Source organism: Rhincodon typus, chromosome 4 (assembly GCF_021869965.1).
Source record: "Rhincodon typus isolate 14 chromosome 4, sRhiTyp1.1, whole genome shotgun sequence".
NCBI lineage: Eukaryota > Metazoa > Chordata > Chondrichthyes > Orectolobiformes > Rhincodontidae > Rhincodon > Rhincodon typus.
Window position 1 is genome coordinate 84,831,919 of NC_063335.1, and position 25,000 is coordinate 84,856,918.

General features: G+C 38.5%; 1 long non-coding RNA gene across 3 annotated transcripts in view; it reads right to left on the reverse strand.

The window, feature by feature from the left end:
- LOC125483038 overlaps positions 1-21,345 on the reverse strand; it is a 30,661-nt gene extending 9,316 nt beyond the window's left edge. Inside the window, exons 1-7 of one of the 3 annotated variants that reach the window (XR_007262040.1) lie at positions 21,275-21,345; positions 16,711-16,777; positions 16,296-16,370; positions 11,451-11,513; positions 9,507-9,725; positions 2,548-2,656; positions 1,397-2,452 (exon numbers count right to left, since the gene is read on the reverse strand). This is a non-coding gene — a long non-coding RNA (uncharacterized LOC125483038). Of the gene's footprint in view, positions 1-1,396; positions 2,453-2,547; positions 2,657-9,506; positions 9,726-11,450; positions 11,514-16,295; positions 16,371-16,710; positions 16,778-21,274 lie in introns of those variants that run through there. The other 2 variants (XR_007262039.1, XR_007262038.1) reach the window with 2 other exon arrangements.
- Positions 21,346-25,000: the final 3,655 nt, after the last annotated feature.

Genomic DNA, 25,000 nt, shown 5'->3' on the forward strand with positions numbered 1-25,000 from the left:
ATTATAGAAAATTGTGGTATAGAAATGATCTATCAGAATTCATGTCTATCAACAACTTTTAATATAATTTCATAAATCATGTCTATTAATCCATTAACCCACTAACTCGTGGTTAGAATACTAACTGCAGATTTCCGTGTACCAGCCACCCCCCATTCAAACTAATTCAGGGGCTTGCTACCGTATCAGGTTACAACCACTTCAATTTGCAGTTACACTCCACTTAAAAGTGCACTCATCCATAACGCGATATGCAAACAACCCCATTTAACAAGACCGACATTCCATTCAAAGGTGCAGTCAGGCGCACCAGCTAACAAAACTGCACAAACACTAAAGGATGGAACCTTTTTGCACCCCCATACCAAAAATAGTGTTGCTTGATATTACAATCCAACCGTGAATAGGTGCTATTACCAAGCCCTTTTATCCATATCCCTCCAGCTAGAGTAGCTCCAAGTATCAGTCAAAGGTGATAAATGGATCAGCCTCTTCCTTTAAATTAAAATGTTACTTCCCTGCAGACATTTCCTGTATTTTATGTAACCAGGTACTTGTCCCAAGTTTTTATTCAACATGTAAAAAGAACTTTACCTCACTAATAAAACTAACAAACGCTATGCAGTGTATGTAAGCAACCTTTAACCTACTAACAAAACTAACAGTGCTATGTCCAGACCCACGCGACCTTGAGTGGATGAATGAATGAAACTGACAGGACTACTTGAACAGGTGTGACCACGAAACTGAATGAATGAATGAATCATAGAAGATAGAAACCACAGATGGATGCAACCATGAAACTAACTAAACAAGCGATAGTAAATAAAATCCACAGACAATCAAAACCGATGGGGACTCCCACTTTTATTCAAAAAACACAAGATGCCTTTTTCTAATTTTAAAATTCTAACCTTGAAAATAACAAGACTAACACCTTTGAATTATGCAAGGGCAAACCAGACAGACACTCTAATTTCATTAACCATTAACACTCAACAATAACCGCTAACATTTAGCACATGTTTAAACCATCTCCGATTTCCTGCAAAACGTTTTTTGTACAATATCTACTTAACACTCCAGTGTTAGAATGTTAATGTACGCTTGAATTCTGTATAAAAACGGCTGCTTTTGAGCTATGATTTTGGGATTCTATTTCGCCTTACACTGTGCTACTGTGAATGTACAATAAAGCGGCTATTTTTGCCACTCACTGATCCTGGTCGTCTGGTTCTTTGAACGTGATCTCACAGAAATTAAGGGGCCTATGGGAAAAGCGGGGTTGGGGAAGACCACCAAAAAATATCACTTAAAATCACTCAAAACTCACTCAAAAACCTAACACAACGGATAGCACAGTTTGAATAAATATTTAATTCATACGAAATAAAAGTAAATGCAAACAACCCCATTTAACAAGACCGACATTCCATTCAAAAGTGCAGTCAGGCACGACAGCGAAATAAAAGCAAATGTAACATCTTGTCTTGAAAAAATGTCAAGATGACTTGATGAGAGAGGAAGTTTTAAGGTTGCTCTGTTGTTAATGCAGGGGCTGAGGGGGTCATCATCATCACCTTCAGTGTCAATTATGGTTGCAGGGTTAGGGTATAAAATAGTTAATCCAGAAGTGAATGGCTGTGGTTCATTGTCTTCTGACTGTTTCTTGGGGGTTGTCTTAAAAAAGACATCCAATTTTTGCTGCTTTGCCCTTTTTCTTTTTTCATGAAGAAGCTGTTCATAGAGTGCCAAATAAGATCTTCTTCCATGAACTGCTACCCCGCTGCATTCTACCTTGTAATCGTTGTTCTCTAACAGCTGCAACTGCTTCACAATTTACCTCAGGATAGAAGACAAAACAGAAGTGGTGCTACATCCTGGACTTCATCATCTTCATCTCCAGCTTCTACTTCCCCCTCAGGGACAAGTTGTTTTGTAGTTCAGAGACGTGTTCAGAGAGGTTTTCACAGTGGAACTCAAGCAGCTCTTCAACATCCTCACTCTCCACTGCTTCAAATCTAACTTGTTTTGCAAGATCAACACAATGTTCTCTGATTCTTAGACACTCCTCTGATGGATCAAAGGTTTTAAATACTTGAAAAAAAATCTGGGAGAAGCTTCTGCCAAACTGCATGCAATCAGTACTGACTTCACCCCAGCTCTCCATGATAATGTCAATTGCATTCTTGATGTTAAAGCTTCTCCAAAATTGAAGGACACTGTCCTTATCCCCCTCAGTGGCTGCAATCAGCCTCTTAAATGTGTGCCTTAAATAATAAGCTTTAAAAGCTGCTATTGCACCCTGGTCCATGGGTTGAAGGACAGAGGTTGGAATCGATGGAATTACATTATAGCCAACACAAGTACGCATTTTAGAAATAGCATTCCCTTATTTGTCAGTTGTGTTATAGCCAATTTGCAGTCGGAACACGTGTTATAGCAGAACCTCCTGTGTATAAACAACATTATTTTAATTTATTTTCATGCCAGTTTGGCTCATTAATGGCCAAATGCACTAAAATTTTAAAAAACTGATATACTTACTTGAAATGTCTCGAAATAAAATACTGTTGGAAATGGATCTTGATGAAAAGTTCTGGGTGCTAAACTGTCAGTATGGCCTTCATAGTACAACCAGGGCAGAGTCCTACGCCTGAGAAAAAGTATTTTTCAATGAGTTTGTTACAAATAAGCAGGCTTCCACTGCTGAAGGGCATGAGTAAACCAGATCAATTCTCACATGATAGTTTTATAGTCTTTACTGAGACTTGCTTTCAATATCAAAGTTTTAAAACTGATTTAAGCTATCGATTAAAAATCACCCATTGTAATAGTAGGGGCTGGAACCCATACCCCTCAGGCCAGGCCCTCAGAGTGCTAGCATAGTGAATATCACCATTAGGTCACCAGCTACCTACAAGAAACCTAATTAAGAAAGTTATAAACCTTTCGGTTGGGAAAATAATTAAAATTCATAATTAAAGAATAAGAAATATGGTCTAAATAGAGATCGCCATCGTGGGTTTGTAAAATAAAAGCTGAAAATTCTGGAAATATTCAATAAGTCAGTTAGCATCTGTGGAGAGAAAAAGAAATGATGATTCCGGAACAAAAACAGAAATTGCTGGAAAAACTCAGCAGATCTGGCCTCACCTATGGAGAGAAAGCAGAGTTAACATTTTGGGTTCAGTGACATTTCTTCAGAACAGAATAATGATTCAGGCTTGTGCTTTGCGCACCTATTTGTGACAAATGTGAAATATTCCACATGTTGGAATCTGTGGAGAGACCAATAATATTTAAAAAGATATTTGAATTTCCAAAGAACAATTTGAAAGAATCAAGACAAAATTTCAAGCTTGAAGCCCTTTTCTGGAACAAATAAACCTCAAATTATGACTGTTAAACTGCTTAGCAGATGATTAATACTCTTTTTTGATGGTTAAATAGGTTGGAATTTCAAAGAATGAGAGGCACTTTTATTGAAAGATACAAGCTTCTTAGGGAGGGTTGACAGGCCAGAGAAGTGGTTTCTGCTTGTGGGAAAGTCAATGATCAGAGGGCATAATCTCAAAGTGGTTGCCCATTTAAGCCAGACAGGAAGAGGAACTTTTTCTCTCAAAGGGTAATGAGCCCATGGACTTTTTCCCCAGACAGTTGTATAGAGGCTGGATGAAGTATATTCACAGCAGAGACAGAGAGATTTTTGGTCAATATACAAATTGTGCATTATGGTGAAAGGCAGGAAAGTGAAGTTGAGGATTATCAGATAAGCTATGATCTCATTGAATGGTGGAGTAAACTGGATGGGCTGAATGGACTCCTCCTGCACTTACCTCTTCTTGTCTTGTGAACTGCGTTATTGCCAGGGGAGTTGGCATGGACTTGATAGGCTGAATGGCTTCCCTCTATGCCATTCATGACTCTAACTTTTCCCTTACTAATTAATGTTGCCTTTGGTTTCTACAATGTTTTGATTACAGATGTTACATCTTTATAATGTTCTATTAAGTAATCACTCATGCTGTACAAAAGTTAGATTTTACTTTCTGATAACTGCGTTGTTGTAATTTATTTACATACAGTTAGATACAGCAAGTTGCTAGAAACATAAAGTGCAGCACATGCTGTTCTCAATGTTCCGAAAGTGAGCCAGAAGTTAATCATAAATTGAACCTCTTTTAAACATGCAAACTTGACACACCTGTTAGCATTCAGATCTTAAGGTAATGGTTTCAAGCTCCACAACAGTTTTAAACACAATGAGGTGACATTTTTGAAAGGGTTAAAACTGTTGTTAATGAGGTCTGTGATCATTACACATTTTAAAAAAATTGTTCATGGGATGTGGTCATCGCTGGCTCAGTTAGCATTTATTGCCCATCCCTAACTGACCTGGAGAAGGTGTGGAGAGCTGTCTTCTTGAACTCAAGCCCACAAGCCCACAGCCACTCTACGGCAAACACTTACAAGGATTAAAGACCCCATTCCCACAACATGCAGAACAAACGTGGTTTACAAAATACCATGCAATGACTGCCACAAACGTTACATCGGACAAGCAGGAAGGAAACTAGCTATCAGAATACAGGAACATCAGCTAGCAACAAAACGGCACGACAAACTCTCCTTAATATTGGTACACTCAGACAATGAAGGCCATCAGTTTAACTGGGACAAAGTAACCATAGTAGCCTAAGCCAAATGTAGACATGCACAGGAATTCCTAGAGGCATGGCTCTCCACCAGTAATGCAATGAACAAACACACAGATTTGGACCCCATATACAAACCCATACAGAGCAAAATCAGAAATGACACTATTCACCAGAACGGACCAGACGGAGTAGAATAACATCGCTTCATTGGACGCTCCACTGATGATGTCACCTAGCATGGTGACGAAACGTCTGAACGAGAACAAGCCAGCTCGGCGAGCAAGTCAACAACCTCACCAACAACCTGACCTACAGATTTTTGCCAAAACTTTAAATCCTTGGAGTGTGCCTGCTTTTGTCCTTCTAATTGATAGAGGTTGTCATTTTGGAAGGTATTGTCAAAGGAGACTTGGTAAGTCACAGCAGAGCATCTTGTAGCTGGTACAAACTACAATCATTGTGCATTGGTGGCATAAGGAGTGAATGTTGAAGTTGGTGAATGGGTACCATTTAATCACGCTGCTTTTGTCCTGCATGGTGTTGAGCTTCTTGAGTTGGATCTGCACCCATCTAGATAAGTGGACAGAATGCTATTGCACTTCTGATTTCTGCTTTGCAGCTGGTAGAGAGGCACTCAAATTATTCAAAGAGTCATGCTGCATGGAAACAGACCCTTTGGTCCATCTAGTCCACGCCAACCATGTTCCCAAACTAAACTAGTCCCACCCGCCTGAGTTTAACCCCATCCAAACATTTCCTATTCATGTACTTATCCAAATGCCTTTGAAACATTGTAACTGTACCCGCATCCAATTTCTTTGGCAGTTGATTCCACATGCCAACCACTGTTTGGGTAAAAAAGTTGCCCCTCGTGTCCTTTTTAAATCTTTCTCCTCTCACCTTAAAAATATGCCCTCTAGTTTTAAACTCGCCCACCTTAGGGAAAAAATCTTGCTATTCACCTCATCAATGCCCCTCATGATTTTATAAACCTCTATAAGGTCACCTCTCAACCTCCTACGCTCCAATGAAAACCGTCCCAGCCCATCCAACCTATTTCTATAACTCAAACCCTCAATTCCTAGCAACACCCTATTAAATCTTCTCTGAACACTCTCCAGTTTAATAATATCTTTCCTATAACAGGGCGACCAGAACTGCACAAGTACTCCAGAAGAGGCCTCACCAACATCCTGTACAACCTCAACATGACGCCCCAAATCCTATACTCAAAGGTCTGAACAATGAAGGCAACCGTGCCAAACTCTTTCTTAATCACCCGGATTCACCACAGAATTCTTGGCCTTTAACCTAGTCTTGTAGCCACAGTATTTACATGGCTAGACCAATTCAGTTTAAGGTCAATAGTAACTCTCAGGTTGTTGATAGTGGTGGAATCAGAAATGGGAACGTCATTGAACATCAAGGGCTGACGGTTAGATTCTCTCTTGTTGCAGATGGTTACTTCCTGTTTGAAAGTATGGTGTTAACAAGTAGCTTTGGGGCTAACTGATGATTATCATGATTAAAACTGAGTTGCAGATTCAGCATTTAAATGCTGATTAGAAACTATTTCAATTAAGCAGTATATGTGGGGTCCATTTACTCGCTTCCACTGAAGATGTGGAGTAAGCTGGAAGCAAACAGCAGCACTGGAACACCGGAGCAGTAATAGGCCATTCAACCCCATGACCCCACTCTATCATTCTGGATTGTCACTGATCATCTGCCTTGATGCAATATTTACATATTATCTCCATATCCATTGATATCATTCATAACTAGGGTGGACTCTTCCCAGCCCAGAGCAATGTGGGCACTGACGAGAAAGTTGGGATAATCGTGTAAGAGTGGCAATCATGAAATTCTCAAAGTTGAAAGCAGGAAGTTCCATTCTCCAACCAAGTGTTGAAGGGCAAGTTGAGAATCTCACATTGATGAGAGGCCCTATTGCATCCACTAACATCTGTGGGAAGGGTTTCATTAATAGTCACCACCATCATGGGCTCAATGGGGGAACAGGCAACACAATGTTAGCATGGCTAACCTGTAAGAATGGGGTTCAAGAGGTGACGTTGAGACATGTAGTTGTAATTCAAAGTGGTGCGTAGAAACATTTTAAAGCTCAGTACTGATGAGATCAACAGGGAGTGTCAGGAAGAAAGGAATGTAGAGGTTCTGTGAAGGATCTTGGTTATCAATCCATCACTCTCTCTCAAAAGTATCAATGACTGAATTTCCACAGCTCTGTAGGATGAGAAATTCCAAACACTCAAAGAAGTTCTTCCTCAGCTAATTCCAAAATGGCTTACCTTTTGCTCTGAGACTATGTCTCTTGGTTTCAGTGTCTACAGCTAAGAGAAACCTCCTTTTCCATGTATCTCAATTTCTTTAGGAATTCTGTAAGTTTCTATGAGATAACCTCATTCTTCTAAATTCCGCAGATTACAAGCCCAGTCTTCTCCATCTCTCTTTGTAGGGCAGTTTCACCATTCTAGGAATCAGATTTTTGTAGCAGCTAGTCTTGCTCTGCCTGAATTCATGTCTTCCTCACATTCATTCTGTGGACCAAGGACTTGCAACAAGATGACTAAACAAATACTTTTACCTGGTGACTTGTATAAGGTGTCCAATAAGAGGGAGTAGCATGATATAATAAAACAAAGAACTACAGATGATGGAAATTCAAATCAAAAGCAGAAACTACTGGCAAAATGCATTGGGGCTGGCAGCATCTATGGGGAGAAGTCAGAGCCAATGAAGACCTCTGATGAAGAGTCACTGGACTTGAAACATTAACTCTGCTTTCTCCCCACCGACGCTGCCAAAGCTGCTGAGTTTCATCAGCAATTCTGTTTCTAAGAGGAAGTAGCACATCACTTACTCTTTTTAGATGATGTACTCAGAGAATTTCCAAAATAAATGTACAGAGATTGTATGAAGTCTTACAGCATACCATAATTCTTCTGATGTTTATTAAAAGTCCTGCTGAAATCTCTAGTAGGAACTGAATAGGAAAAATCAAATATACTGTTAAGTAAAGCTCACAATAGTCTGCAACTCAATTATTCCAATCAGCTTCCTGCTTTTCAGAAAGGGCATTGAGTTAAGCACTTTCCATCAAAATATTGTGTAGTCTCTTTATTGAGGACCAATTTAAGGGGTAATCAGTCCCTTATCAAGTCTCCAGGTGGTCACTCCTGTAAAAGCTCCTAGTGGCATTTTTCACTAAACCTGAGTCACATTGGTATTTCAACTTACCTAAGCAATCTTAAATTTTTTTTTAGTGGACTTTTGTGGTGCAGTGCCAGTGTGCAATGCCTAACTCTGAGCCAGGATGCCCAGTTTCAAGTCCCACCTGCTCCAGAGATATGTAATAATATCTCTGATCAGGTGATTAGAAAACATCTCAAGCTTCTATAGTGCCTGAAGTATTTGGGAATAAAAACCTTGTAATCTACGTTATCACGACATTGTATTATCAAGGACTGGCCATGAATGAGTAAAGATAAATCATGTAAGAGTTTATTTATATGGACAGAATTCTGAACAAATGCAGTTGGTGAATATACTTCAATACATATCAGCAAGATGGGGTGATCAGTGATTGGAAAATAGTTTGAAACAGGATATTGGAACAAGATTTAAGTAGGGTTTTGAGTTTGAGTTTATGAAGAGTTGTGGACGATGAAGCATTAAGCAAGTCAAAAGATAATCATAGTTTCAGTAGCAAAGCCACTGAAGTATAAGAGATGCCTGCATGCTGCAGAGATCAAAATGATTCATTCAATAAAATACAGAATTTAAGATCATCACAAGTTAAACAGGAAGGACACCAAGATTCCAAATAGTTAATAGCCTGAAAGAAAGATGAATGGTGTCAGTGACAGAAGTGTGGAGTTCTTGGGTGATATAATCAGACTTCCCAGCATTGAGCAAAAGAAAGTTGTGATTCATGCAAAACTTGATGCTTGACAAATAATCTGATACTATAGAGAGAACTGAGAGAGAGATTGGGCTACGTATTAGTGTATGTGTGAAGGCTGACCCCATGCCTGTGGATTATTTCATTAAGGGGCAGCCTATTAAAATGGGTCTGACCCACTGGCAGTGTTAGTATCAGTACTGTCCTCTAATATTAGAGACAAAACAAAACAGTGGATAATTTCTCATATAAAAAGTAAAATATTATGGATGCTGGAGATCTTGAATAAAAACACAGCATTGGAGAAAATTACCTGTTCTCGCAGCTTCTGTAGAGAGAGGAAAACAATGTTAAAAGTTCAAGTTCAATGATTTCTTTGGGACTGAAGAAGAAAGATAAGACCACAAGATAAAGCAGAATGAGGCCATTCGGCCCATCAAGTCTGCTCTGCAGCAGCAAATTACTGCAGATGCTAGAATCTATACTGAAAACAAAAATGCTGGAAATCACGTCAAGATGATTCTTCAACAGAGCTGTTGAAGAATTATCTAGACTCAAAATATTAGCTTGCTCTCTCTGCATGGATGCTGCCTGACTCACTGTGATTTACACCATCTTTTGCTTTCAGTCTGGTCTGCTTTGCAATTTGATCATGGCTGATATGTTTCTCAAACACATTCTCCAGCCTTCTCCTCATAACCGTTGATCCCCTTACTGATGAAGAACCTATCTATCTCTGTCTTAAAGGTCTTCCAAAGAAGGTTCTGGAGAAGAGTCATTGGACTCAAATTGTTAACTGTTTTTCTCTCTATCCAGTTGTGGCCAGACCTGCTGAGTTTATCTTGCAATTTTTATTTTATTTCAGATAATGTCACATGATGAGTCCCAGAAAAGACACTAATTTTAATACATCATCTTACCTGATGATCAAAATGCTGACTACTCAATGTTAGCCAATGGCAAGTTCTTCCAACTTACCAGGAGGATACTGTATGGATAATTCCAAGGTGTACAGTACTTTTAAATATTGTTTGAAAAAGTCCACAAGCATCATTAGGTAGTGCTGCTATGTTTATTGAATTCATCATCATGACACACATGTTTCCCAAAGCCTGGCAAGCTGTCAGATTTGCAAACCTCTGAAAATATAAAAATAAAAAAGTGTGAAGTAAAACAATAAGCTTTCTAATGAAATGTAATCATTGTTAATAGATCCAATTTAATAAAATTTCACTTACTACATAAGCCTAATTAGTGACATGATAAATAATTGAAACTTAACATTTACTGTACTTGATGTAGGTATATGATACTAAAGGTATTTTATGGATTTTTTTGGCTATTTTAACCAGTTTATTTTGAAAGATAAATGCCTCTGCTAAAGTAGCAAGCTAAGGAATGTTATACAAAGTAAGCTGTAGTTCCTACACTGCAGATTTTTTATTTTGTCATGTTATTTTAATGTTGTCATGTCCATCCAAATAAAAGTTTAAAGGTTTCAATAGCTTGATATTGAATGCAAAAGCTTTGCTATTTAAAATAGGATAGTGAAGAGAGCAGAGATTGTTGCTGGAGAAATTTCCACCAGGGAATCCCCTTATGTTTTGCTAAAATGAACGGAATGTGTCTTTTAAAACTTATTTCTTCAGGGATTCTTGACAACCAGCCTGATTGATTGGCAGGTAGCCTGTTGGGTGGTTAAGCCTGTGATAGAAAATCACAGTGAGGAACAGAGCAGAAGGAGGAAGAGATTGGAGGGATATTACAAGTGGATAGTGGGAAAGACATTATGGCAACTGGGTTGGTTCAGTTGGGGTGGGAGTGGGGGGAACCAATGTCAGACTCCACATTGACTGATCTATTCAGATGCAAACTGGGTTGGAAACAATGAAGCTCATGTGAGTTGTTACTGCGGAAGCGTGTGAGCTCAGACAGATAGATTTTGGTCTCTCAGGGAGTTAAGGGATATGGGGAAGGGATTAGGGAGATGGAGCTAAAGAGCAAGGTCAGTGGACTTTAAATTAACAAGTGAAGCAGGCTTGATGGGCCATATGGTTTATGCTGGTCTTATATCTAGTATTCTTCAGTTTGTGAGATTAGGAGCAAACAGTTAGTTGGAAGCTCTGTGGGCATGGAAGAATTGATGTTCTTAGGGGGCACCAAGGATCATGGAGTTGTAGAAGTGTCAGAAATTGTGGCAAGGCGAGATAAATCAGAGACTGCAAGTGGGATGGCATCAAATACAATGGGGAAGATGTGAAGGAGATCACAGGATGAGGCTTGTATTGTGGGACTGGGGTTGAGGTGGGATAGCTGGGAGGCATAAAAGATCACAGTGGTGGTAGAGATCACAGAGATGGGGATAGCGAGAGATCGTTGCTGAAGAACAGGTGGAATTTGAGATTCCTGAGGTTAAGAAAGATGTGATTAAGGAGGGTGCAGGGTCTCAGAGATTTGGAGGTTTGTTTTGAGAATGGGCTGATCACTGGATATATAATGATGAGGTAAACTTGTTGGGTCGACATGAAATACTCATGTTCTCACTGGCCTCAAGCAGTGTTGTAAATGCACTTGACATTTGCATCAGACTTTTTTTTTTGACTTCTTTTCCTGCTGGATCTGAAAATTCAGCCTCCACTGGTTAGCAATGAAATCCTAACAAAAGGGAGGCAGGAATCCTTCTTTAAAACTATTACTGGTTGTCCCCTGTACTGAGAGCAGACTACTTACACACTTAGCAACCCATATCCATTTTCATGATGTGTTAAAATTGGACATAGATGTATTGGAGGCAGATTGGAGTCAGGTCAAAATTTCACATCCCAAAGTTAAAATCCTGCCAAAAACATTTTTCTACAACTTACCAAACATGCAATCGCTGATGCTTTCAAGTTGCTGGCAAACCAAGCGGACGATATCTTTAAATTCTGTAAAGTTTAATCTGCAGTCTTAGTCAACTTAAAACTAATGCTTCAGAATTGCCTAAGTTTGTTTGAATATTTTAAAATGAAGTTTCAAATTTTGCTCTACATTTTCAGGATGTGCATGCAATAACATTATTTTTAGATTTGTAGCTATAAGTATTACAAGTTTCAGTTGTTTACAGGAAAACAATTTGTTTATGAAAGAGGAATTAAAATAACTACAGAACAAAAATGTTAAAGTTCAGCAAAATGATTCTGAGAAAACTGAAGTATTATTACCCCCGTGTTAATGTTGAAAAGCAGTTAAAGAGATGGGCTTCAGCAAAGCCATAAAAATGCAAAGTATTAAATATTAGATTGTTGGTAGGAAAGCACCAAAATTCATACAGGTGTAGAAATAATTAGGCATTCTTTCACATAAGCAAAATTCCCTAACACAGGCTGCTCGTTTGTCTGGTAGTTTATCCCAACAGAACTCCAACTCTTTTTGCCTCATCTTGGCATTAGTTGATAATGGCCCGCAGCAGCTTTCTCACATTATCAGACTTTATTTATGTCATTTTTATATCAAAGACATCTTGGGCATTGCTTCTTTTGTACTCGTGCATGAGACCACAGAAGTAAATTATATGTGTGAAATGGTTGTCCAAATTTGTTAGGCAGCAATTAACATATGGAAACTCAATGAAGAGACATGTCCAAATTTGTTAGGCAGCAATTAACATATGGAAACTCAATGAAGAGACAATTAGGTAGGTGTTTTTCAGCTGTATTTTAACCAATTTGCTTCATTTGTTTTTTATCTTGGTATTTTAGTCGCAATGAGCTTTGTGTCAATTACACATCCTTTTTGTATTCTTTCTTGCCACTATGGGTTTTACTACTATAATCTCTGAAAACAATGATTTTTTATCATACTAGAAGGACCAACAAAGGTATGTCATGCTGCACAAAGTTGTTCTGTGTCTAATCAAATGGGTTGACCATTCTCAAATAGCCTAAAAATGAACAGTCCCCTGGAGGGTGTCCTCTTGCACTGAAAGTGAAGTCAGTGAAGCTGTCATGAACCATTTTATTGCTTCTTGTCCACATTGTCAAAGCCTGGGTTACACAAAATCACATCACTTTTCACACTTGTCAAGTTTGCCAACGAATTAGTTTGGCTTGTCATTTATGGGGACGTCAGTAGTTGCTGCATGTGCATACAAATCTCACATACATACATTCCCATCAAATGGCAACTGATCTTGAATACACTGCTACATTTTTGCCTACACAAGTGAAATGTTGCTGAATAAAGGCACAAACATAAGAAATAAGAGTGGTAAGAGGCCATTGATCCTTTTGAGCCTACTCCACCATTCAATGAGATCGTGGTTAAACCCTTAGATTAACATGCATTCACCCTACAACCCTTGATATTTGTAGTGTGTAGAAACATATTGATCTTCATTTTGAACATACGAGACATCTTGACATTTCACTTGTGTAGGCAACAATGTAGCAGTGTACTAAAGGTAAGTTGTTATTGGATGGCAATATAGGTGTGTGAGATTTGTATGCTTGAACATGCATGGCCTCTCAGTATTCTGTAAGTCTCAATGAGACTCCCCCTCATCCTTCTAAACTCCATGAGTACAGCTCCAGAGTCCTTAACTATTCCTCATGTGACAAGGCCTTCATCTCCAGGATCATTCTTGTGAACCTCCTCTGGACCCATTCCAACAACAGCACATCCTTCCTTAGGTACGGGGCCCAAAACTACTCACAATATTCCAAATATGGTCTGACTTGAGCATTATACAGCCTCAGCAGAACATTTCTGCTCTTGTATTCTAGCCCTCTTAAAATGAATGTTAACATCGCGTTTACCTCCCCAAATGTCAACTGAACCTGCATGTTAACCTTAAGAGAATTCTGAACTGAGACTCCAAGTCCCTTTGTGCTTCAGATTTCTGAAGCCTTTCTGCATTTAGAAAATAGTCTACACCTCTATTTTTCCTACCACTTTCCCACAAGTTGTTCCATCTGCCAGTTCTTTGCCCACTCTCGTAGCCTGTGCAAATCCTTCAGCAGCTTCCCTGTTTCCTCAACACTACCTGTCCCTCCACCTATCTTTGTGTCATCTGCAACTTAGCAACGGAGTTCTCAGTTCCTTCATCCAGAATGTTAATGTGAATAGTTGTGGTCCCAACAATGACCCCTGCAGAACTCCACTAGTCACCAGCTGCCTTCCTCAAAAAGACTCCTTTATCCCCATTCTCTGCCTTCTACCAGTCAGCGAATCCTCTATCCACGCCAGCATATTTTGACTAAAGGGGCCACTGCTTTCTATCCACCCTGCCCATCATGACAGACATGTTGAGGGGACATAATTTTAATGTGAAAGGTTTTAGAGGGAATATGCTGAAAACCTTTTCACCCAGGAGCTGATGGAAATCTGGAAAGGACGTTTGGGAGGGTAGTTGAGGCAGGAAACTTCACAAAATGTACTTGGATGAGGACTTAAAATGGGCCAAGTGCTGGAAAGTGTGACTAGTGTAGATTTAGAGTAGGTCTGGTCAGTGAAGACTTGATGGGCTTCTGTACTGTATGATTTTATGATTCTAAGAGTTGCCAACTTCAAATACCTAAATATCAATCAGATACAGTGTGAAAGGTACAGAGGGCACAATATTCTTGAACCACATTCACAAGTTTTTTTTTATTCAACACACAAGCCCAATGGGAGAGGATGCAATTCTAGAATTATTCTTAGAAAATGAAGTATGGCAAGTGAATGAAGGTGCAGTGGGTGACCATTTTGTAGATAGCGATCATAATGCAGTTAGATTTAACATTATTATAGAAACAAACAAAAATAGAAGAAAAGTTCTAAACTGGAGGAAGGAAAAGGTTACAAAGCTGAGACATGATCAAAAGAATAGGTGGACTGGTTACAACTACTCAAAGGAATGTCAGTGGCAATTCTGAGGCAGCATTCAAAAGCAAGATTCTACAGGTTCAGTGAGGGCATCCTCACAACGATAAAGGCTGGTACTGCCAAATCTAGTTCTGGTTATCAAGAAGTTTGGCTGATTGGGTAGAAAAGTGGTAAATGGATTTTTATCTGGAAAGTGTGAGGTTATGCATTTGGTGAGGACAAACAAAGCAAGGAGTAATCACAATAATTAAGTATAGGGAAGGGTAGAGAAAGTTACAGACCTGCAGTAGATATCCACTGGTCCCTGAAGGTGGATAAACAGGTAGGTATATTGATAAAGAAGGAATATAGAATGTTTCTCTTCATTAGGTAAGGTATTGAATACGAAAGTATGCTGGAATTATACAGGACATTGGTTAGAGTTGAAATTTTGTGTACAGTTCTAGTCACCATCTTTACAGGAAGAAAATAATTGCTCTGAGAGGGCACAGAGGAGATTTACAAAAGTATTACCAGGGCTTGAAAACTGCAGCTGAGAGAAACGATTTGATAGGCCTAGGCTGTTTTCCTAAGAACAGAGGAAGCTAAGGGGTGACATAATTGAGGTGTACAAAACAAATGAGGGGCTTAGATAGAGTGGACAGGCAAGATCTGCCCCACATACTGCAGACGTCAATTACCAGAGGCACAGATTTAAGTGATTGGGAGAAGAAATAGAGGGGGACTTTCAGAAAACCTTTTTCACTTGGCAAGTAGTGAGTGTCTAGAATTTGCTGTCCAGTTTGGTACTTGAGGTGAAAACAGTCAACCTATTTAAAAGGAACCTAGGTCTGTAGCTAAGGTGCAACAGCTTCAAGACATACAGACCAAATGTCAGAAAGTAGGGTTAGAACGTCTGTTAGTTTATTCAGCCAGTGCAGTTACCGGTACAGGCCGACTGGCCTCTTCCTATGGTGTAACTTATCTATTGTTCTATGTTTCCATAAACAAAGACATGATATCTTTTAATTTTCAAATCTAATGGGATTTTACCCAAGTTCAGGGAATTTTGGAAAACTTAAAACAATGCATAAACTATCTCATTTGCCACTTCCTTTAAGACCCTACGGAGCTTGTCAGCCAGCAGTTCCAACAATGTACTCAAAACCACTAAGTCTCTGGTGATTGTAATTTTCCTGAGTTCTTCTCTCCCAGACATCCCCTGATTTAGCTGCTTCTGGGATGTCACTTGTATCCCCTGTAGTGAAAACTAGTGGAAAATGCCTGCTCAGTTCAAATCTCTTTATTTTCTATTATAAATTCTTGATACTCATTTTTCATAGGATGATTATTCACTTTATCAATGCTTTTCCTTTTTAAAATATTTACAAAACTTTTACTATTTGTTTTTATATTTTTGTCTAGCTTTTTCTCGTAATATAATTTTCTGCTTCTTTTAGTCATTTTTGTATTGCATACATTTATTTTATTTATACATGTTTTTATATTCTGTCCAATCTTCATACCTATCACCTGTCTTTGTATGACTTTATGCTTTTTCTTTATGATTGACACTATCTTTAACATTTCTAGTTAAGCATGGACGGTACATGGATATGGAGTTATCCACAAACGATGATTATTTTCATTTTAAAAAAACTTTATCATTAAAATTATAAAATTGCCATTCCCGATATTGCATGCACAGGAAAGTGCATTCAGATATCTTGATTTCCATCAATATCAACAATATCTTCTCCTCAATCATTGCTAAAAGATATAAGCTCTTATGCATATCTCAGTATACGGTTGCAATGTTAAAGAAATTAGGCCTAGAGTATTCATTTGCTTTATGCACCACTTTTAAGTCTTATAATACTCACCTCTCTATAGATAATATTTGTAACAACTGTAGTAGTCAAGGTTTTTGGATGAGCACGAAAACACAATCCTCCAGTCTAGAAACAAACAGAAACAATATTGGTAATAGATCAGCTGATTATAATTCTTCTCTCGGGTGTGTTCCTCAGTTGAGCATATTATTGTAAATATTCATATCCTGAATTTTAAAAAATGATATTGGAGTGAAACCAAAATTAAAATAGACTTTAAATACTTACGTGATGATACAGTGTATCATAATTATACATGTATTAGTACATTTGATGAAATACCATTGCTATTAAGTAGATTTTCAATCCATAAATTGATGTACAACTTGAGAAATGAGGAGTAAACATTTTACCCTTATTAGTTACAACATAGTTGTGAGATAATTTCAGAATAATATTTTCTTACCAATATGTTTGATTGGCAATCACAAGAGTTTGTGGTATTGATGAATGTTTCATGACATCTGATGCAGCTGGTGGAAGCAGTAAGAAAATTTAAAACATTTTAAGTTAATATTGTGCCACCATGCACCCCACTAATCTCAGTGCACTACCCCGAAATATGCATTTACACTATTCTCCACAGCCGCCAACGCTGCACCAGGCAGACATTTCACCACATTTAGATTGCTTATTGACCAATTCTCTACTGCAAAGAAACACACCAGTTAATTCTCAAGCATCGATTTGGTCATTTTAAGACCATTAGACGATCCACTAGGTTTGCGGTTTCCAGTAAAAACAAAATATCAATTACTCAAACTTCTGGCTGGGCAGAAATGCTTGATCTTGCAATTACATTTACAGGACATACAGGGAACATTCTGCATGTATCCTCCTGCATACAAGCCATACAAGCAAAATTAAGTTATTGAAGAGTTAAATTCACACTTTCAGTTACAATTGGTGGATCATTAAAAGGCCAACCACATAGAATAAATGTTTTTGTAAGTGGTATTGTGTTACCAGCCCCAAGTATACTTGGAGCTAAGCCAACTTTGGATATGTCAATTGTGTCTCTGATTGCACACCAGTCACTCAGTGTTCGTAGGAAACTATCCAGAGCAGATAGAGTTGGGGAAGAACTTTCTGGACTCTGACTTTCATTTCTTAGTCTGTTCTGGGAAGCGTTTTTAGAGAAAAAAAGAAAAGCTCTGAAGTGCTAAGAAGTCTTTCAAGGCAGAAACGTGTTCTAAGCAGCGTTCTCACAAAAAGTAGTTTAATGTAATGTAATTATCATAAAATAAAGAGTTATTATTAATCCCAAACTGGAGTGTGAATACAGTTGGTGGAAAGAAGTGAAATTAAGATTTTTAAAGTTAGAAAAAAAAAGGAAAAGAAATTGAAGCTTTTCATAAATAATATAGCACTGGAAGGAAGCTAAGTCAGGAGTGTGATAATAATAGTAAAGGAAGATTGTCTACAGTTTCAGCATACGAGTTGAAATTTTAATTACTTCAGGCTCTTCAAAGTCTTGAAAAAATACAAAAGAGAAAGAAGAGTCTCTTTCTGTCACACATGAAAATGAGGTGTAACGGATCTTGTTCCAGGAACAGCATCAGATATTCTTAGAATTGCAACAGTTTTTGAAAGCTGAATCAGGGTGTACTGATTCTGATACAAAGATGTTGTTTCTGTTCAATCTTCGAAGAGTGTTTGGGTTATTCCTACTGTAGATTTAAAAATCTTTGAATCTGTGTTAAAGGGGAATTGAATGTGTTTTTTTCTTATTTATCTTCATTTCTGTTGTTAAAACAAAGACCGCAACATTATTTGCTTATATTTTAGTAGAAGATCATTTCAAATCATAATCTATCTAGCCAGTTTCTTTATTGTGGACCTGGCTTATCTGGTACTAGCATCAATTGGACTCTACTCCACAATAACTGAGGTCACTGGATCACAATATCATGCAGTGTAAATTGCTGTTCCTTTGCAATTTGGTATTCTTATAATTTGGGTGAGTGCAAACAAAAAGTTTCCATACCATATCTCTTTTTACGGCAATACTCAGGTTCTGTACTGTATATCTGATATTGAAAACTGATTGCAAAGCAATGCACCGCAGCAGTCCAGCTGTATCATTTCTGTAAGTATATTCTGTAATCTAAAACACCAAGAAACGTTTAAGCTTAGATTATTTTCATGGTGAATGTTATTCTCTGGAAACGGAGTGGTAAATAGGAAGGGTTTTTTTCTAATCCCTTTCGATGTCGATGAGAGAATTACCGAAGTATTGTCTGCCTATGTGCAGAATCCATATGGATGGATAGCAGGAAAAGTAAAAAAGGCAAGCAGCCAAACTAAATAAGTAACATGTGGATGGCAAGTACATCTACATTTCTTCCTGCTTGAATTGAGGGCAAGTGTCCGACAGGTGAACTCCTATTTACTACCTTTATTGGAAATCTACTGTTGAGATCTTATCCATGTTTAAGTTAATTTATGTTTGAAATGCCATATCTTAGCTTACATCAACTCTGAGCAGAGGAGCTCAACTCAATTGGAGTGTGTGTGGTGACTATGGCTTACCAGTATCAAGTATAAAGGACCCAGAGCTGTCTTACATTGTCAGATGTTTATTTTTGTCGACACATGACTCATGAACCAGCTGATTGCCAAAGAACTGAAGTGGGCCTTCTAACTAGCCCACCTAGACATCTGGCCTATTGCTGCTCTGAAACTGCCTCTGGAAAGGGATAGTTCAACTCAATTATGTTTGTAGAGTTAATTTCCATGCAGATGGGTCTGCCAAGTCAGGAACTTTCTTCACTTGAACTTCCCTTCACAATGGCAAAAAGCCAACTCTAAGTTTCCCAAAGTTAAAAATAGCAGGATTTGTTAAAACTGGAAACACTCAAATTCCTTCAAAACTTTTACTGACCAAGCCACCCTGTGAGGAAACTGACCACTTATATCTCAAGTCACCACCAATAAAATCAAAAACAGGCAAATTGGAAAAGGTCTTGACTGCATAAGTCTCACTCGCTTTTTCTTTTCACATAACATGTATTTTTTTTCTATTTATTCAATCCCTCTTTGAAAGGTGTCACTAAATCCACTTTCACAATGCTTTTTAGTTACTGTAGCCCAGGCCATAATAATTCAGTATATAAAAGAAAAAGTTTCTGAATGTTGCCTCTTGATCTTTTGCCAATCACATTAAATCTGCATCCTCCTGGTTACTGGTCCTTCTGCCAGGAATCATAGAATCCCTACAGTGTGGAAAAAGGCCCTTCGGCCCAACAAGTCCACACTGACCCTCAGAGCATCCTACCCAGACCCATCCACCTAGACCCCACTTAATCTAAATATCCCTGAACACTACGGGCAATTTACCCAGGCCAATCCACCTAGCCTGAACATCTTTAGACTGTGGGAGGAAACTGGAGCATCCAGAGGAAACCCATGCAGACAGGGGGAGAATGTGTAAACTCCACACAGACAGTCACCTGAGGCTGGAACTGAACCTGGGTCCCTGGCGCTGTGAGGCAGCAGTGCTAACCACTGAGCCACCATGCAACCCCAAAATTTCTCCATATATATTTAATCAAACATAGTCATCGTCATAGTGTCATACAGCATGGAAACAGAAGTTCTTGATTTTGAACACTTCAATAAAATCTTCCCTTAACCTTTTCTGCCCTAAGAAAAGCTGTTGTTTCTTCAATCTCTCCCCATTACCTCATTGCTTAATCATTCTACTAAAACTCATCTGTACCTCCTCTAAGGCCTTGACATCCTTCCTAAAGTATGTAATGAGGTTATCTGGCAAAACAGATGTTCGGCCATTTGTTCAGCCCGTTTCTGTTATTAAAGCTGTCAGAAAGTCTCATAATGAATGTTTTGCTGAGCTACAAGATTAACTGATGCAATCAGACCTGTAGCAATGTTTTACACAGCTACATAAGGAAGTGCTACGTTTGTTTGATTGACATTTTTATTAAAAATGTTTTTTTTAAGCGTTTTGTCAATTCCTACTTGTTTATTGGGCAAGACTAATAGATGTTTTGAGAATTAAAGCTTTTTCATTGATACTTTGAATGGTTGTATTTGATTTATTATACTGTAAGAAGACAGTTTTTCCCAAGGAGATTTTCAAAATTTGTTCACTTCTGGCAGTTTTAGAGGCATTTCAAAGATTTGTTAATATGGCTTATTGATTTTGTACATACTGAATACTGGAAGAATGGGTAAGGAGGATAGACTGGGGTATTGAAGAAACAGCGGTAATGGAAGGAATATGTAATGAGAATGGGATTATAAGGTAGAGGAAGAGGCGCATGGTATATCAGGGAACATGGACAAGTTATTGGTTTGGTGGAATTGAGAGCACATGAAGGGGAGTTAGGGAATATGAGGGGGCTTGGAGGGTTTAACAGGTTGGGTGGGGAATTGAGGGATAAGAATTAGCGGTCTTAGCAACCAGGACATGGTAAGTCTATAGACACTGAGCTGGCTCTCGGTTGCTAGTAAAATGTTGGTTAGTGCCTTAGAATAAAATTCTACATTTTCTACAAGAATGATGTCTTCTTCTATTGCTCAATTCTTTACACTTTTGTGAGGGCATCTGTCAATCTCCCATAGCCTAGAACATGAACATTCTATTATCATATCTCATCACCATAAGCCTGAATGTATAGGCTTTTTTTAAAATGTTTTTCTGATCTTAATAGTGTTATCAAAGACTTGTGTTCAGTCTCAATCTAGACTTTCAGTGCCCTGAGGAAGTCTGTGTACTTTTCAAATCTGATATAATTACTAATGCTTCCTTCTCTATGGTTGCATAGAGAATATATCCTTGTATATCCTTGTTCTCGTCAAAGCTCTAAAATAGATCAGTCTTCATATTTTGTCAGTCTGCACTAAAATAAGGACTGCTTCTAGTCCTGTTGATGATATATCTGCAGCTGTAAGAGTGAATAAACATGGATTGTAAAATATTAAAACATCAGTAGAAAGTAATTTACCATGAATTCTTCTAAAACTGCAGTTTGTTCCTGACCCCAGCACCATTCATGGCCTTTTCTTTAAAGGATCTCTGATGGGTTGAGTAACAGTGACTGTTAGGGAATACATTTTCACACTTGATTCACCATAGATAAAAATGCTGATAATCATTTAAGCATTGTGTTGCCAAAAATTCACTGTTTACCTTGCCTTCCTTGCATCTATATTGATGCCATGTTCTTGGATCAAAATCCAATTGTCAGTTTAAAGAATTTGTATCTCTTCTTTAGTGTAAGGTCTGCATTCTTTATTGATTTTTATATGTGCCTGATCTGCTGGTCATTTCCTTCTTCATTTTACCATGCACAAGTATATCAAACGTATTGTAAATGGATCTGGAGGAACACAGCCGGCCAGGCAGCATTAGCTGAGCAGGAAAGTTGACAGTTTGGGTCGGGACCCTTCTTCAGAAATTTTCTAAAGAAGAGTCCCGACCCAAAATGTCAACTTTCCTGCTCATCTGATGCTGCCTGGCCTGCTGTGTTCCTCCAGATCCATACTGTATTATCTCTGACTCCAGCATCAACAGTTCTTACTATCCCTTGTAAATGGTTCTGTTATCTTTTCACGATTCAGGACATTGATTATATGAAGGGTGCAGAGGAAACTGCAAATAGTAGATAATTGAATGTAGTCAGTAATCTTGAGTGTTTTGTCAAGCTATAGTTGATTAAAAAATAGATTTCCCTTACTCCTTTAAGTAACTGAATGAGTTCCACACACAATCTTAGTTCTCCATTTGTCTTAGGAACAGTTACAAGCCTTGAGCACCAGCAGGTTTACAAGGTTGATACCTGGACAGCAGGGTTACGTTATGTGGAGAGATTATATAAATTAGGCCTGTTTTCTTTAGAACATAGAGGTTAAGGGGTAATCTGATTGAAGTCTTCAAGATACTAACAGGACAAGACAAGGTAGATTAAGATGAACTATTTTAACTGGTTGGAGATTCTAGAACTAGGAGGCATAGTCTAAATTTTAGGACCGGACCATTCAGGAGACATGTTAGGAAACACTTCTATATACAAAGAGTGGTAGAGGTTTCGAACTCTCTTCCACAAACAGCAATTGATGCTAGATTGGTTGTTAATTTTAAATCTGAGGGAAATAACGTTTTGATAAGCAAAGGTATTCAGGAATTGGGCCAAAGGCAGTTATATGGAGTTAGGCCACAGATCAGTCATGGCCTCATTGAATGGTGGAATAGGCTAGAGAAGCTGAATGGTCTACTCTGGTTTCTATGTTCTTTCACTGGACATATAACTCCTTTTTCAATCATTTCCCACCAAAACAATGAGGAAATTTCCTGCGAGTGTAAAAGCTGATGTTCTCGTGAGTAACGTGGCACTCCTGCTTCAATGACTTAAACATTTGAATAGCTTTAGCAATACTTCATGAAACTGTCTTCTATGCTCATTCTGAAGTATTGCATCACTTCTCTCAAACAGAACTGGATGAAAACATGCATTCCCAATCAAAATGAGGTATTCTAATTTCTGTGTGCAAATAATGTCTCAATGTTCTCTGTGACTAAATCTTGTGGTTATTTGCAAATGCATGTGAAGGCCTATATTTGTTCGACCTTGGAGTTTTATGTTTATTGATCCTACTTACACAGACTTCAACCATGGCAAGCTAACTACCAGTGGTGAACTAGCTTGTCCTGTGTCAAGTGCTGAGATTGCTGCCTCCAGAGCTCTCACGTTTGGCCTTACCGTTTTCCTTCCACATTATCAAATGGTCTATCTGACCCATCAACCCTAAGGACTAATGCACCTGACTGACCTGGGTGAGTATTTGGGGCTTTCCTTCTTACTGTTGAAGCTTTCCAATTATGTTTTTCCTCTCCAGCGTATTGCTAGAATTCAAAGTCTTCTAAGGCTCTTTTCTATGCCTTTTGGAGTCTTTCTGCACTGTCGGTTTGTTACCAAAGTCTTCTGAGGTCTTTCTTGTCAGTCTCTGGAATGTTCTCCTTCTCAGTTTTTTTTTTATTCTTGAAGCATTTTGAGGTCCAGCAAATGGCTTCCAAATCTTCCCTCTTTAAATTCAGCTACACCTTCGAAGTCTTCCCATGTTCACTATTGCTTTCAGAGTCTTCCATTTTCAGTAATAGTAAGGCCAAATAAAGAAAGATATCTGGGATTTTCCAGTCAGCCTCCAGTTCCTCCAGGTTGCAGTGGCTAGTTTAGGTGCCTGAAGCTGGTGTCCCTGCAGCAGTCTGGAGGGTGAGCACTCTAAGAATGACTGAAGGCCTTCACTGGCTGCAGAGATGCATGAATAGTCTTCTCATCACCAACCCTACTCCTGCCCTCCAGTGACCAATCCATTTCTTAATTTCAAGCTTAAAATAAATTGGCAGATGAGAACCTTCGTCTTGAAGCTCCCTCTCTCTTTGATTTTGCCTTAAACTACCGGCTGCTGCTTTCAACCTACAAAGGTGTCTGATCGGCCCTGCTGCTCTTCAAAAAAAAAAAAGAGGTACCAATTTAAGACTGAGGCAAGGAGGAATTTCTTCTCTCAGAGGGTTGAGTGTCTTTGGAACTTCTTGCCACAGAGGCCTGTTGGGGAAAGAGTCCTTGCTTATATTTAAGGCTGAGAAGAATAGATCCTAGATCGTTTGGAGAATCAAGGGTTATGGGGAAACGCAGTAAGTGGATGTGAGTTATGTAGTATTCGCCATTATCCTATTGAATGGCACAGCAGGCTGGAGTGACCGCATGGCCTACTGCTATTCCTATTTCTTATGGTTTTAATAGGATCGAGAATCTGACTGCAGGTTACTTAAGATGAAACCCCTGTGAAAACCCCGTCTCTGCCAACAATTGCCACCTTTGCTTCATCTTCCTTGGATGGAACATTTGGGGCTCTAGCTTTGCTCTATCTGTACTTTGCATCTTTCCCTTTTCCTGTTGCGTATAGCATTGATGACATAGAATTACTGAATTACTTTACTGTATCTGCTCTTTGATCTATTGATACTGAACAGCAACACATTTGGTCAGACTGGATGATGTGATAATTTTGTTGATTTGCATCTTTCTAATGGATGGCATGGATTCACATGTGATTCCCTTACTTGGCAATAAAGCCATACAGGAAGCAACCAGTAATAAAGTGCGCAATGGAGTCCAGGGAGTAGGCTTACAACACAATTTCACTTTAAAACTAAATATAAATTTCAATAGGTGCATAACTGTTAATTTTTATTAAATGCAAGAATTTCAGATTTTCCTTACAATTATTAACAGTACATAAAATGAATGACGCAAAATGAACTGTAATGCTTTCAGTCTTTTCCCTCACTCTCATCTCCCTTATAAGTATTTGAAACAAGCTATTATTATCTATTCACTTCAGTGTTTGCAGTTGGTGCAGTTAGCTGCTATCACTCTATCTGTACTTTGCATCTTTCCCTTTTCCTGTTGCGTATAGCATTGATGACATAGAATTACAGAATTACTTTACTGTATCTGCTCTTTGATCTATTGATACTGAACAGCAACACATTTGTATTTGAGTTATTGTGTCTATTAACCACAGAAAAAACAGTGTTTTCAGGGTTTTCCGTCTCATCAAGACTGACTATTTATTACAAAATTTACTGTGCAATCAAGCTATTATCGTATACAATGGAAAGTTGTCATTTTCCATAGAGTGAAAACGCTTTGGAATGCTTTGCGTTGCCT